Source organism: Aythya ferina (assembly GCF_964211825.1).
Source record: "Aythya ferina genome assembly, chromosome: Z".
Taxonomy (NCBI): domain Eukaryota; kingdom Metazoa; phylum Chordata; class Aves; order Anseriformes; family Anatidae; genus Aythya; species Aythya ferina.
The window spans coordinates 12,202,092-12,217,830 of NC_140299.1; the positions used below are offsets into that span (position 1 = coordinate 12,202,092).

The 15,739-nt window shown below is 37.0% G+C and overlaps 1 protein-coding gene across 10 annotated transcripts in view; it reads right to left on the reverse strand.

The window, feature by feature from the left end:
- Positions 1–15,739, reverse strand: part of PRLR (prolactin receptor) — a 170,117-nt gene that overhangs the window by 43,404 nt on the left and 110,974 nt on the right. The window contains exon 3 of one of the 10 annotated variants that reach the window (XM_084503763.1): positions 14,101–14,194. The exons of 8 other annotated variants lie outside the window; for them this stretch is intronic. The gene's annotated coding sequence lies outside the window, so the exon portion shown is untranslated. Of the gene's footprint in view, positions 1–3,857; positions 3,879–14,100; positions 14,195–15,739 lie in introns of those variants that run through there. One more of the 10 variants, XM_084503765.1, reaches the window with a different exon arrangement.

Sequence of the window (15,739 nt, forward strand, 5' to 3'; positions counted from 1 at the left end):
AAAAGTTTTTTCTTACATTTAAGGGGCATTTCCTGTATTTTAAGTTGTGCCCATTGCTGCTTGCCCTCTCATTTGATACCACTGAGAAGAGCCTGGCTCCAACTTCTTTACTTCCCCCCCATCAGGTAGTTACACATATCAGTAAGATCCCCCTGGGCCTGCTGTTCTCCAGGCTGAACACTGCCAGCACTCTCAGACCTTCCTTATACAAGAAATATGCCGGTACCTTAATTATCTTGGTGCTCCTTTGCTAGATTCACTCCAGTATGTCCATGTGTTTCTTGTACCAGGGAGCCCAGAAGTGGACACAACACTCTGGATACTTTTACCCTTACGACCCTTCAGGACAACATTCCAAAAACAAAGCTAAAATATATTACTAATTCCATTTATTAGGGAGAGATTATGAGGCCAGTTCTGAAATAAACTGTGCTAGAGCTCCGCTATGCTCATTTTCCACTGGTGAACATGTATAAGAACTGGCACTGAAGTTCAGGAAATTCTGGTTCTAATCCTGAATCTCTTTTTATTTTCTTTTACATGATATTTTTCCATTAGTCAAATTCTGACTCCTTTTTTAGAGGAGCTGTGCTCATAACAAGAGCAGCAGCCAATGACCGAATTCCTTTACAAACCACTTTATTTTTGACTTTACAGCCAAACCATTAAATAAACCATATAAATTCTCAACCTGGGAACACACTGTCATTCTTCAGAAAGTTCATTTGCTTGTGTTTGGCTAACTGCATGGAAAATAAATGCTTTGTCATTATTTATTTATTTATTTATTTATTCCTATCCCCCCATTAGCATGCAGGTTGGTAATCCCCAGCAAGGTTAATATGTCTGGTATTTCTCTTTGAGTGATTGCACTGAAATTACATCCTAAAACACTTCATTAATTATCACTTTACAAAAAACTCAGAGTGACAGCACACTTCACATTACTGAGGAACATGATTCTTTGTCCTTTCTAGCACCTATATAATATGAATGCTTATGTTTTTTCCTCCAGCTTTAATTATATGTTTGACAGTGTTTGACATTAAAACCCAGCAAAACCTCTGACTTATATGATGAAAGTAGTACAAGCTTATAAAGTCTGGGTGGAGTATCTGACTAAGGACATTGTGAATTGGGGAGATGGGCTCTGTGCCAGCTATGATAATAGCAGAATGGAATAAGACAATTCTTATCCTGGATTTTGTAATGATTTTTTTTTCCATCCTTCTCAAGACAGGAGATGAGGTTTGAGTCATAGACAGCTGGTAAGAAACAAAATTATTTTCAAGTAGTTCCATTTTACACCTTTGCTGAGTAGTGCCAGGATGTGACGAGTGCCTTAGAGATATTGCTTCTCCTTTATCCCCTGAGTTGCACCAAATATTTCTTGCCGATTTCTTGCTGACACTTTGTGCCCTTGAATAAAATAAGTCTGTAATTCTAAGAGAACAAAAGCTCTTTCAGAAACAGTTTTGCAATAGTGAGTCAACAGGAGTTAAGTTCTAAAACATGGCAATAACACATGATTAAAGCAGAGACCAGCATGGAAAAAAAACATGTTATTCTTTGAGCAGTGGAATTAATAAAACCTGATTCTCTTTTGTTTCACCTTTCCACTGTAATACCAGCTTCCTCCCTCCTGACATCCTCCATGGTACTCCACTGGCTAACAGACAGAAAGGATGGAGCTCATGTGGTGGCTTCTATATGAGACATGCTGACTGTCCAACTGACTTTTGCCTATTGGAATGTAACGTTAATGAAATTCTGCACAATGTTCCTACAACACAAGGAGGGGCACTAATTAGGGTCTCTCTCTTTTCCATTCATTTGGCAATTTTCATTAAAAAACTGTACATTTCCATTCTTTCTGTAAGAATGTTCCATTCTGTAAATTCTTTGGTAATTCTATCCTCTTTTAAATGTGATTTAAACTGGGCAACAGGATAATATGCTATTGGAGGGAACAGAGACTATAGATTATGAGATCAGTCAGCCTCACTTCCTTAGTAAACCAAACAAAAAGCAGTTTCATCCAGCAGAATCTCCAATGATTATTTTGTAATTTTAGAATGGTTTTGATTTTATTTTTCTGAGGCTGTTTAGTGTAACACACAAGAAGAGATCTAGTCAGCAGAAAGCACAGTATTTTACAGCAGCAACCCAGAAGAATCTGCAAGACAGCCTGGATATGAAGTCATATCTGAAAAGTGATTTGCTGCTTAAGATGCAGGGTGGTTCTGTACTTCTACAGTAGCTAAGAAAGAGAGTGAGAAACAAAGGATTTGGGTGACTAATCAAGAACTGTCCTTGAGCCATGTCCAGCTTGGTCTGCTGATGATAAATTCACAAAGAAACATCAGAGAGGCTGGCCAATATTTTTATTTGGTTAAAAGGCAAAGGGAAAGGTTTGCAGATGTAGATTCATGGGTAATCAACACAAAGAGGATAGATAAAGTTATCTTTTCAGATGAGATTATGCAGTATAAGGTGTGGAGGGAGAGCAAAAGATCAAGAGTAGACCTCTGTAAAGGAAGAAGAGAGAAGTAGCTGAAGTAGTCAGAAGAAGTACAGTAGACAGAGATAAAAGGAAAATATTCCAACACATGTTATGTGTATGTGTGTGTGTGCACACATCCAGAAGGCAGGGGAGGCTGAGGAAGAAGAGAAGTTGTGGGAGAAAAGGGAGAAAGCAACATCTCTTTTGCAATTCTTTTTATAGAGAAATCAATTACTCAGCAATTTAATTGGTATTTCATAAGCTTTGTATTAAACCATGAAAGCTTGCATAGGAGAGCTTGTGGAGTCACCATCCTTGGAGACTGAAATCCGCCAAATATCCATGTTTCTCAAATTAGACATGCAGAAGCATATCTTTGTTTAACTTTCCACTCAAAAGAAACGTTCAAAAATCAGTCTGGAAGAACAAATAAGTGGTATTTGCTTGAGCACAAGTAAGAAAGCCAAGTTAGTTGACCTTAACTCTAGACATACAACAGCTGTTTAAGTTAGGAAAGTGGAAAACCAAATACAGCATGTTTATTTACAATTCCATGAAGTTATGCGAACATTTGGAGCTACATAGTATGTAGTAAACACATCTGCAAGGTTTATTTTTAGGAAGCGCTTGTATCCACCTATTCTCCCCTATGTGTTGACTACACTAAGCTAGATGTAGCTAGACTACAATAAGCTAGGTGGCAGTTAAATCTTATTGGCAGGACTGATAAGACCAGGCAGGTCCAAGCTACTGAAGTTTTACTTTTAATTGGGGGCACTGCCAGTGAAGAACTCCAAAAGAGGAGGTAACTCAAACCAGTCACCTATGAGACCTGACGAGGCTGTGTACCGTTTATCCATTCATAGCTGAAAATTTGTCAAAATCTGACACTGCACAGCTTTCCTGGGACAACATGTTTCATTGCTTGACTGTTCTCAGGTGAACTTTATATTCAGTTGAAACCTCTCTCATTACAATACCAGTCAATTTTTGTCCTACCATATACTGAGGCAAGAGCCTGGCTTCATCTTCTTGATAAACTCCTTACAGATACCGGAAGGCTGCCATCAGGAAAATGTGGAACCATATTTTCCTTTCTGTCCACTGCTCTACTGTGCTGTCATTACTCTTCAGTTGCTATCCAAAAATTTTACTCTCCTGGAGCACATATCTGAATTTCAGGCTGACCTCCTTATACAGTAACTGCACAGTCATTTAGGTTACTATGATGTCTGTTGCCCTTTCACACTCTCAGAAGCAAGTGAAAATTGCACAAACTAAAAACTGCAGTTCCTTCACTCAAATTGGCTAAGTACCAGCAATCAGGGAAAAATGAAAAATGCACTTAACTTACTTAAAAAAACAGAAGGTCAGCAGCAAGTTAATACGAACTTGTATATTTCTGCAAAAGGAAACAAAATTCTCATCAATCATAGAGAGGAACTCAAGTAAGCTACTGTTGTTTCTTCACAGCAGTCTTAACTTGAAACAATTTTGATTAATTTTTCTGGAATGAGTTATATAAATGAGATCAACTTTCATTAGCTCCAAAAAAAAAAAAACCTGTCAACTGCAACATTAAACAGATCTAAAAAATGACCAAAATTTTGAAAACGGGTATGTGGGAGATAATTGGCATGTTGTATTTTGACACAACTGTTAAAGTGGAATTAGAATCGGAATGGTTCAGTTTGAAGGGACCTACAAAGATCATTGTATCCAATTGCCTGAGAACATCAGGGCTGAATAAAAGTTAGAGCACATTATTGAGTGTATTGTCCAAATGTCCCTCGAACGCTGACAGGCATGGGGCATCAAGCATCTTTCTAGGAAGCCCATTCCAGTGCTTGACCACCCTCACAGAGATCTGAACCTACTCCCCTGGTGCAGCTTTGTGCTGTTCCCACACACCCTGATCAGAGACCAGCACCTCCCTCTTCACTTCACCTGCTCAGGAAGGTTGTAGACAGCAATGAGGCTACCTCTGAGCCTCCTTTTCTCCATATGGGACAACCCAAGTGTCCTCAGCCTCTCTTCACAGGACATGCCTTCCAGCCCTGATACCAGCTTTTTTGTCCTCCTCTGGACACTTTCAAGGACCTTAACATCCTCTTTATATTGTGAAGCCCAGAACGGCACCGGATATTCAAGGTGAGGCTGCACCAATGCTAAGTATAGGGGGAGAATCACCTCTTTTGGCTGGCTACCCATGCTGTGTTTAATGCACCCCAAAATGTTCTTTGCCCTCTTGGCTGCCCAGGCATGCTGCTGGCTCACGTTGAGCCCGCTGTGGAGCAGCATCCCCAGATCCCGTCCTGCTGAGCTGCTCCCCAGCCACTTGTGTCTCAGGCTGTACCTGTGTCCCATTGCTCTGTCTCTAGTCCAGAACCCAGCATTTTCCTTGGCTGAACTTGTTGTTGATGATTGCCCAATGCTCCAATCTACCTAGATCGCTCTGCAAGGTCTTCTACATCGTGCATTTTGATCAGCTCTCTCTTCATGCATTGTATGGACACAATTAGAAACCAATCTTGCTGCAAATAAACTAGATGGTCTTGGGAGTCTGGGGGGCTAAACAGTACCAGGAGTTCAGCAGAGAAGCAGATCACTTTCTTGGCTCTCATGGTCGTAGGAAAAATAGCTTGTAATGAAACAGTCTGAAAATTAAGGATTTCACTATGGGCTCAGAAAAGAAGGACTTTATATTTTGATTGATACAAGGACTTTATATTTTGATTTATACAATATTAACAGCCTTCCCCAGCTAGTTTGGAATGAACATGCAAAAAATTACATGAGAATAAGTGGGCAGAAAAAAAAAAAAAAAAAAAGCCAACTCAATGCTAAAACAGAACCTCTCAAACTTTGCACACAAAACAAATTGTTCAAGACCATATCATACGTATGGCAAAAGTACTTTTTGAAAGTTTGCAAGATTAGAAAGACCTTAGCTGAATGCAGCTGCTGGTTGTTTTAGATGAAAGAGATCAATATAGGTGGGAATTAATTTTTCATTGTCATTTTGGTAAAAGCTGTGTGTTCCCAGGTCCAGTCCATTCCTGTGAACATCACTGTCCTGTTCCCTACGATGCAGATATTCTTGAAGTGCTCATTTATCCCTACAGCTGCAGAATAGGAGACAATTTACTGCGTAGCATTAGCGTTCCACTAAACAGGGCAGCATTGGAAGAATGAAGCCTATTACAGCAAGATTGCTTGCCTGTCAAATAAGATCACTAGGCAAAAAATGTTTAGGTTTAAAACTGCTGAAGTGAATAGAGTTATATCAATAATTAATTATTAATCAATTGCCCTCAGTCGCTAAGATCATGAAGTTTAAGTTATTGTGGCCCTGGGATTATGTACACTATTCTGTTTACTATGGCAAGAGACTGAAGCCACTTCCTCAAGGAGGGATACAATAAAGTTTTATGTGTAAAGAAAAGGCAGCACCTTTACTCACCGCAGAAAATCTAATATGCTTTTGTGATTCTCATATGTTTTTCCCAATTTTCTTTTGCCTGTAGCATGTGCTTATGTGCTGTAAGCTTTGCAGTTTTTGCTGATGTTGATCAATTTTTACTTGCAAGGGGAATGCACTGCCATTTTTCTCATGCAACATATCTGCACAATATAAGTAGCTTGTGAACACTTGAGAAAAACAAAAAAAGTTTCACAGTGACTCAGAAGAATTTCTATATCACAGGGAATATAACATGTTTATTTTAAACAAACCCATGCTGAGTATGTGAAAACAATCTGGAAATATCTAGAATGATAATGCACCAGCACACCAGTAGCACTTTCAGTTATTAAACTGATTTGAAGATAAAATCATCATCTCCTTTTTGTGTATATACAGTGGAAATGAAAATCCAAATGCAAATTCTTAGTCTTTCTCCATTGGTCTAATAAGTAAACCAGTAAGAGCCCAGATCCAAATCTAATGAAACTTAAAATTGACCTGAAGCTAAAAACAGTGAGATTAGAATCTCACTTGAATGACAAAGCCCTCTAAATTTGACTTTGTCTTTTCTGATTTCTGAGACTGCTCAACTCTTCCCTTCACCTGACTGCTGAGCTGGGATTCAGTATATTGGGCTGTGGTGTTCTTCAAGTCTGTCCAGCCTGAAGTGATACAGCTTCGCTTGTTCTGTGACTGGTACCTGCTTATGGGCCGCTGGTGGGACACTCACAAAATGGAGGCTCCAGCTTCTTGTTCCTGTGAACACTGTTGACCTCCAAGCCATCTCAACAGATTGAATAAAGCCTCTCTTTGGAAAGACCAACATGCAAAACCAACTTCACTTGGGGCATCTAAACACATCTGTACTCAGATGGCATGAGAATAATAGAAATAAAAGAAAATATCATACTATTTAATATAATTCACAGCTTTCTGTCCTAGGACAGTTCCATCTAAGCTAGGTTTGTCCAACTACTTAACATTCAAGTAGTGTAAAACATTCCTTTTATTCCATGTAGGTCCTTGGGATTCCTCTCTCGAAGCATCTACCTTCTGCATTTTTGAATGCCAGTATCTACATATTTGTTCTTTGTTTTGTTGGTTGGATTTCTCTCTGTTTTCTGCAAAGATTATAGAAGAACCTGTAGCATCAGCCAGTATAATTTTTCAGATGCTTCCTGTTATTCAGGTAAATAAGCCACTATTTTCCTAAGTACAGAGAGACATTAAACATCCCTTATAGTAAGCAGCTGAGTTCAACTTCACTGAAGTAATTCCAATACATAAAAATAGTAAGAACAACTGATAAACTCTCACCCCAAGTTTCATAACTTCAGAATTTCTCTCAGATATCATAAAATGTATAGAAGTTTCTGTTATTTTAATTTTCTATGAAGATGTAGTAAGTGGAATGCATTGAACATGGCAAAAAAAAAAAAAAACACACAAAAAAACAGCTGGAATGTTCTTTCATCATCAAAGTTTGCAAAGCAAATATTATGTTGCTTCCTACATTAAAACAAAACACAACAAAAGAAAACGAAAACCAAACAGGGTGAAATGAAAACCTTTAGTTTGAAAATATTTGCTTTACTGTCTTTCTTCCATTCTATTTTTAAGCTGGTGTACAGTTACATGATTCTGGAGGATGAAAATGAAGTAATGCAAACTATTTTAAACTTTTTTTTTTTTTTTTTTTTTTTTTCCTTTTTGGCTGCATAATATTCTTAAACAGGCTTCCAATAAAAACAATTTTATAACATTACATTTTTACCTTCTATTTTTCACATTTCAGGTTAAGATGCATTCTTATGACTTATGCCTTACAAACTAAGAAGGCTCAAGCAGACAATCATAAATTAGTAAGGAGTTTGGAAGAACTTCCAGGAGAAGTTGCTGTAGATAAAACCACTTTTGGAAATTAACTTGGAGCCTCCTCCATAAAAATCTCTGTGAAAGAAGTAAACCTGAGTATCACAAAAATCAAGATGTAATTTCAAGCCTTCACAGCTAGATCAAGTGCTAACTTGTCCCTCAAATGTCTTTTATACTAAGGAAGTGAAGAGAAAAAAAAAAAAAGTTTACATTGACCTTAACACATTTGATAGAAATAGGCACAGAACAATAACCTTGACTAATGATAGTACAAAAAAAGGCAGAGAATGGAGCCACAGGTTAGGGAGGGGTTGTATGAGTAACTGGAGCACGATTGTATCACCTCAAGGCTGAGGACAAAGCAGTTTAAATTTTCTTTAAGAAAATACAGGGCTTGGGTAGACTGACTCCAGGAAGAGGGAGTGAAGCAGGAAAAGGCGATAGGTTTAAGCAGATTCTATGCATGAGCTGCTTTTCAGTAGCTAGATTTGTCTATAAGGAAAAATGTATTTTTTGAGCAATTATTGTACATATAAAATAGAAAATTCCAGATGCCATTTTTGCAGCTACATATGAGGTATTGATGAATTTGAACCTTTAACAGTTTTATGTTTTTCTGTAACCACATGCCCTAGATAAAAGTAAGAACTACTTACTTAAAATGTAAGCTGACTACTGACCACACATACTGTTCTGTTAATGATTTACACATCCAGGAAAAGAAGCCCTCAGATTTATGTACACCACCACTATAAAGCACATTTACAAGAAATTCTGCAGCCTTGAGGTAACAAAGAGACTTTTCTTTTACTGCTGTGACTACAAAAGCACTGAAACCCTCTTCTTGCCAGTCACAAGCCGTCCTGCTGTCTGCTATTGCTAATCCAAGCTCTTTTAGACCTACCTGCAAGTCTACCTGCTCTGTAACAGGGTCATGCAAACAAACAAGGTCAGAATGAGAAGAAAATACTGTGATGTCTTGGTATACTAATGCCTGATTGGCAAAGAAAGACTATGTAGACAAACACAAAGGTGAAAGAAAAACAGCAGATCAAATTAAGGAAGCTATGAGGAAAACTGTGGAGAAAAAAAAGTTAGGAAGGACTTCTTGAAGAAGAGGGTGCAGATAAAAGCATACTTGAAACTCAGAACCAAAACTGATTATACCATAAAATGTCCATGAAAAAGTGTATCCAAACATCAAAGAGTTCAGTGCTGTTAAGTGCAAATCTTCAGCCCTTCCCACAATGGAAAATTGCATTACTACATTGAAAAATGTTATATCTAAAAAGTGGAATGTATTATTGCAAGTAGTACTTTTTTTTTATTTCAAAGATATTTCTGGGAAATTTTTCACTACAGTTTGTGACTCAGTCACAAAAGCATTGACCCATTCAGCTATTATTATTTATTTTTATTTTTTTTTCTCAAAAAAGTCACTACAAATTATTTTAATGCAGAAAAATACTGTTGTAATGCAGGAACTCTTTCAGCTCTAAATCTAGATAAAAGGGTGAATACAATGCCATGTAAAAATACTTATGAATGAACCATCTTGGGATAACAGTTTCTAGTTTTATTATCATGAAATACCGACTTTCAGCCATTTTCTTTGCTATATGGGTACTGGCACAGAATATAAAAAAAAGCAAACAATATGGGCAAGCTGCCAAGAGAAAAAAGGTTACTTAAAAATAAAGGAGGCATCATTAGAGACAAAATAACCATGCCTTATCTTTTTAAAAACCTTGGAAAAATGTCTATCGGTATCCTTTTAACCTTGGTTTTATTTGAACAAGATTATAAATATGAGATGAACCCTAGTTCATTTACTGATACAGAATATGTAACTGAGCTTCAATTAAAATAACAACCTCTTCTTTCAGAGCAATGAGACAAAGAGCTTTTGTTGGCTGACAAAGCAGATCTCACTCACTCTTGAAGAAAATGAGATATTAATTACGTTTGAGCCTGGATAAGAAATTCCAGGTTCTATTTCTCCAAAAGATTTTTTGAATTTAGTTCCCAAGTTTTTATTTTGTTCTATTGTAGTAGTAGAAGAAGAGTTGCAAGAGCAGAGCAACAAAGAGACTCAACAGGTTGATAACACTGATATGGATTAAGCTCCTTTTGCAGGTCTTGCTGTTAATGCTGCTAAGAAAGAAGAGATCTCCAGCAAGGAACTAGAAAGGCAGCTGGGTTGCCATAGGAAGAGCCTAAGTATTCTAGTACATGAGGGAGAAGACTTGTGACCTAATTATCAAAATGTCTCTTTATACTTCTTCGTATAAGACCCAAATTATGAACTTCAGACTTCAGGGAAAGGACAACAAATTCCTTTGGGGCATGCCAGGAGCACTTGTAAATAAAGAATGCATTTCATAGCTGGGAAAAGAAGGAATGAAGATGAGTTGGTATGAATAAGGCATGTTTTCAAGATGCTGAATAGAACCACTCTTTCTAGCTATACCAGTGACATAAATGCAGAAGCCTAAGCTTAAACACCTATGGAACTTTCAAAATCAAAATGTAAGAATCTGACAGATTTTGCAAATGCTGGATTTATATGCTTTGATTTTGTGTGACTGCCATGCTAGGCACCTACAGAACATGTGAAATCTTACATGAGATAGGTCAGAAGATTACTCCTATCTGGAGGTAACATACCCTACTGGACATAATCACTGCTTTCCAACTTAACTTCTATCTGCTTCTTCCTGGCAGCATTCACAAGCTTGCAATAATCCCCTACTTGCTGGATGTTATTTTTAAATTCAGTAGTGTATTAATTATTAAAACTAGTAGAAATTCTTTATTATCTTGCCTAAAGCCAATTAATTGGTCCCTGGTAACACGAATGTTCCAAATTTTAATTTATATAAGTATCCTGTTCTATTCTGCTTGATTATACTGATACCTAATAATGAGATTACCAGGATAAATACAGATCCTGACTAAAATATTTATAATTAAAGTTGGTGTGATGTAAGATCAGGATATCTGATCTTAAGATCTGAAGGATGAAAAGCTTAATTATTATACTACTTGGCTGAAATGTACACGTCTTCAAAATGTCTTAAGACAATTTAAGACTTACTCAACATCATTTTGTCCAAGAAAGCAACTGTTATTAATAGTAGTTTATTCGAACAGTAAAAAATATCTAATTTCTAGTTCTATATTAAGAATATAGATTCTCTTCTTGCCCACTGTCTTTCCAATTAAGCTAGCTATTACATCTACTTCTGACACAAGAAGAGTTGGCTTTGAGGTATTTTTAGAACAAAATAGAAACTGCATGAAGTGGAGCTTGGACATACCGTACCAATGAGACTAACAAGCCTAAGATGCCTATAAGACTACTTAAGTCTTACAAAACTATCTGGAGTTACTACTTCTGTCAAAATCTGTCTTACTGTGAGTAAAAAATGTCAACTCAATATTAAAGAGGAAAAAAAATACTTGCAATATATATGGTGAACATGCATATTCAATTTCTTCAGACTCAAAATGAAACCTTGTTAATTACATTGTAACTTACATTGTCAGTATCCACTCTTAATGCAAAACACCACATTAAATACTAAAATATTCTATGAATCCTGAAAATGTCTCCACCTTGAATCAGAAAAATAAAAGGAATTCCAAAACAAAAGAGTTTTGTTCCCACTTTTCCCTTTTAATTATAAAGCATTCCTTTAAATTATTTTAAATTTTTAGTTCAATATTTTCAGTGTCTGTGAATGCCAGCTCACAATTTTTCCACTAGTAGAAGTGGGGAACAGAAATGAAAAAAACAGTTGGTAAGCACAGACAACTAAGTCGATTAAACCTTATAATTAACTTGTAAAGAAAGTATATTTTTGCCTGACAAATCTGGTGGCCTTCTATGATGGAGTCACAGCACTGGTGGATAGGGGAAGAGCAACTGACGCCATCTATCTAGACTTGTACAAAGAATTTGACACTGTCCCCCATGATATCCTTGTCTCTAAATTGGAGAGACATGGATGTGACAGATGGACAGTGGGTAAGGAACTGGCTGGATGGTTGGACGTAAAAAGTGGTGGTTAACGGTCAATGTCCAAGTGGAGATCACTAACCAGCAGTGTTCCTCAGGGGTCAGGACAGGGATAGAGCTGTTTAACATCTTTGTTGGTGGCATGGACAGTGGGATTGAGCTGATGACATCAAGCTGTGTGGTGTGGTCAACACAGTGGAGGGAAGGGATGCCATCCAGAGGGACCTGGGCAGGCTTGAAAGGTGGGCCTGTGCAAACCTCATGAGCTTCAACAAGACCAAGGGCAAGGTCCTGCATCTGAGCTGGGGCAATCCCGAGCACAAATACAGTCTGGGCAGACAATGGCAGCCTACAGGAAACCTGGGGAGGGACTCTGTCAGGGGGTGTAGTGATAGGACAAGGGGTAATGGCTTTAAACTAAAAGAGGTTTAGACTAGACAATAAGAATAAATTCTTCACACAGAGGGTGGTGAGGCACTGGAACAGGTTGCCCAGAGTAGCTGTGGATGCCCCATCCCTGGCAGTGCTCAAGGCCAGGCTGGATGGGGCTTTGAGCAACCTGGTGTGGTGGGAGGTGTCCCTGCCCATGGCAGGGCATTGGAACTACATATATACAGTTATATGTATATATATATATAGAATGTCTTTAATTTCCCCCTTTCAACCCAAACCATTTTATGATTCTTTATCTGCAATAATGAACTTTAGTTTTGATCAGTCACTTAGAATACTATATGGAAAAAAAATCAAGTAAGATATTCACATAAATTTTTCTTTTGCAAATCTATGGACTTTTTCTAACTAGTTAGACAGAATTTCATCTAGGTCATTATCTTATCTCTAATATTGACCAGTAATAAAAATATAGAAAGCAGTCCTCTAAGTTAAATACTGAGTTATTTGACCTGCAATCCCATGTACACTTTAATCTCTTCTTTTGCTCTGCATTGTCCATGCAGAAAAGTCTCACTGAATGTAGAGACAGCTGAAGATGCACACAGTACATCTCACTTTGAGTCAGTACCTTTCTGTTTCATTGGGCAAAATATCAAAAATGCACAAAGATCTAATTAGCAGGTTTTCCATGGAATGGCATTTATGGAAAACCTGCATGATTAAAGAAAAGGTTTGACAGGAGACCAGAAATATCCCTCTGATCTCACTACAACTTGTGCCAAATTTAATGGGAATAATTCTCACATAGTAAGTAAGGATATGGCCTCAAACAGGAAGAAAAACGTGATGCAACAAAAGGGAACTATTAGTCAGAAATTAACGAACAGAAGATCTGAAGATTGTGGCCACATCTACACATTCAGTATCATTCCTGAAAGTAAGACTGGAAGTATTTGCTAATTACAGTGTAATTTCAAGCAACTTTTTAGATTAACCATGTTTGCTTTCATTTTATGGTCAAATCATACACCTTTTTCTCACTCAGATGAACCATAATTCGGAAAAGTTAACTATGGAAGGATTACTTATATAAAAATTTACCACATGAGCAACAGATTTGAATCTTTTCTTTCAAGACTAGCAACACTGAATATTTGCCATAGCTATCTTGCATTTACTTGACAAGCAAAATGAAAAATTCATGTTAGTTCATAGTAACAGTATTTGGATTTCCAAATATTGATTTAATGTAAGACTTCCCACTTTGTTTTTTTCCTTACACAATTCACCATATTTTAAATCCCAGAACTTGTCATATTGTGGGCAAGGACCAAACTATTTAAAATTAAATATCTTTTTTTCTCTAAACACGTAGCTTTCTTCTACTGTAGTCCTGTTGCTCTGTGAACTGTTACTGCAATTGCTAATAAGGGGCTGTGTACTTCACTGACTTTGCAAGTCCTCACAACTGAAGCTTGTCACTCTTGCTTTGGACTTGTCTTGGTTTGCCTGCATTTATTTATTTATTTATTTATTTATGGTTTAGCTGAGTAACATTTTTTTCTAATTTATTTTACTTTTACTTATTTTAGTATAACTATATTTTTTATATATGGCAGTAGTAAGTAATTATTCTGGTAAAATGAAATATTTAATAAAAACATAAGGGTGCAGTGTGGAGGAGTACAGGCATGGGTTGGTCAGAAAATGGCAGAGAACAAGCTGACACTTGAGATCCCAGGGGCTATAGACAACTCAGCAATAACCAGTTAAAGAATGCCTACACTGAGCTGAAATGAAGAGAATGAACAACAGTATTCAAAATATGTAAAAATGCACCATGTGTTTGGATGTAACGTAAACTTGCAGATTGATGAATAAATAGCAAGTTGCAGAGAATCAGCAAACACGTAACCGTGGCTCAGAGTGTATCCTAGAGAAGGGGAAGAAAAAAACCCATGAACATCAATATCATATGTCTCCTACCAAAGAAGAAAAGTAATTCCACCATCAACATTTCACTCTTGTCAGTGAAAGACTCAAAACATTTCTGATCTGCTCCAGTGCTCCCCAGTTTCTTTCTGCTTGAGATAGAATAGCACTGATGACCTTATCAGCCAGGGATGCAGCAAAGGTACGAGTATAACAGCAAAGAAAAGGAGGCATGTACTAAGAATTGTGTGCAAAACAACATTAATTGTACTAATATTATTGAAACTTCAATTGCATTCTGTATTTTCTTTTTCTTCTTCTTCTTTTTTTTTTTCTCTGTAAAAATTAGATAAGGACAAATAAGAATTCTTTGAGATTTGGATTTCTACTAAAATAAAAATAAATTCACAGCTTTCTATGTAAGGAGTGTTTCCTTTTTGACCATAACAAGATTTTAAAGACAACGTTGTCCCTACTATCTAGAACTTTTATAAGCATTCAAATTTTATTTTCTATTTCCTGACTACTGCTCCTTAATATCTCATGTTATTTCTGACAGAAGGGAGATTTTGATAGATGTTTTCAACGTATAACCCCTCTCTTCGATTTCCCTAAAATCTGTATTATGTTATATATAGAAACAAAAGGACCATAACAAATTCAGCATCATATGACTGTATCTCTGATACAGAACAGACACATAAGTAATAATAAAGAACTAATGGTTCTCTGCTTTTACCTACCCTTGAAGCATTTTTTTTCCCTCATATAAAAATGTCATGTGTAACTGCCTGGACAAACAGGAAGTGAGGAAAATTTGAAAATTTTATGTATGGAGCTTAATCTACAGGCTCAGCTCTACAACCAATCAGTGTAAGGCCTTCTCATGTACATTCTTCAGCTGGAACTGCTTATGCAGTCAATTATCTGTTTCAGCATTTGTTTTTAATTGTGTTCATAATGCGTAAACCATGCTTCAGAAACAAGACAGTTGCTGGACTGGACTACTGACTAATGCATAGTTTAGTGTGATGTTGCTACAGCAACCAAAAAGATGGACTAGCATGTCATATACTATTTACACATTGCTTGGAGCATACAGCTTTCTAAAACCCATTAACAAAGCAGAGGTGCTGTTATGGAGGAGACAAGAATGTCTTAGAACATTCTGAAATAGTTTCCATTGTTCTGAAGGTGCAGGGAAGTAAATCAAACAGACTAAGCTCTTGAAAAATAAATAAGCCTTACTTCTTGAGTATATGATACCAGGGTATTTCTCAGGGTCTAGTTGCCAGATCTGTGAGCAGACTTCTAGATTATGGATAAAAACTAAAATTTTTACTTGAGTTTCTAAGAAATGAACATTTATGTGCCACATAAAGGCATACAGAAATCTTGCAGACTCCATGATAGACACAGCAAAACAGCTACTGCCTGTCTGAAAGCTTGAGGAGTTTTCAAAATGGGCACCGTGGCCTTGCTCCAAAGAGGCCTCCTCAGTAAATACATGTGCCCTCACTAAAAGTAGTTCTTGTCCTCCAGTACA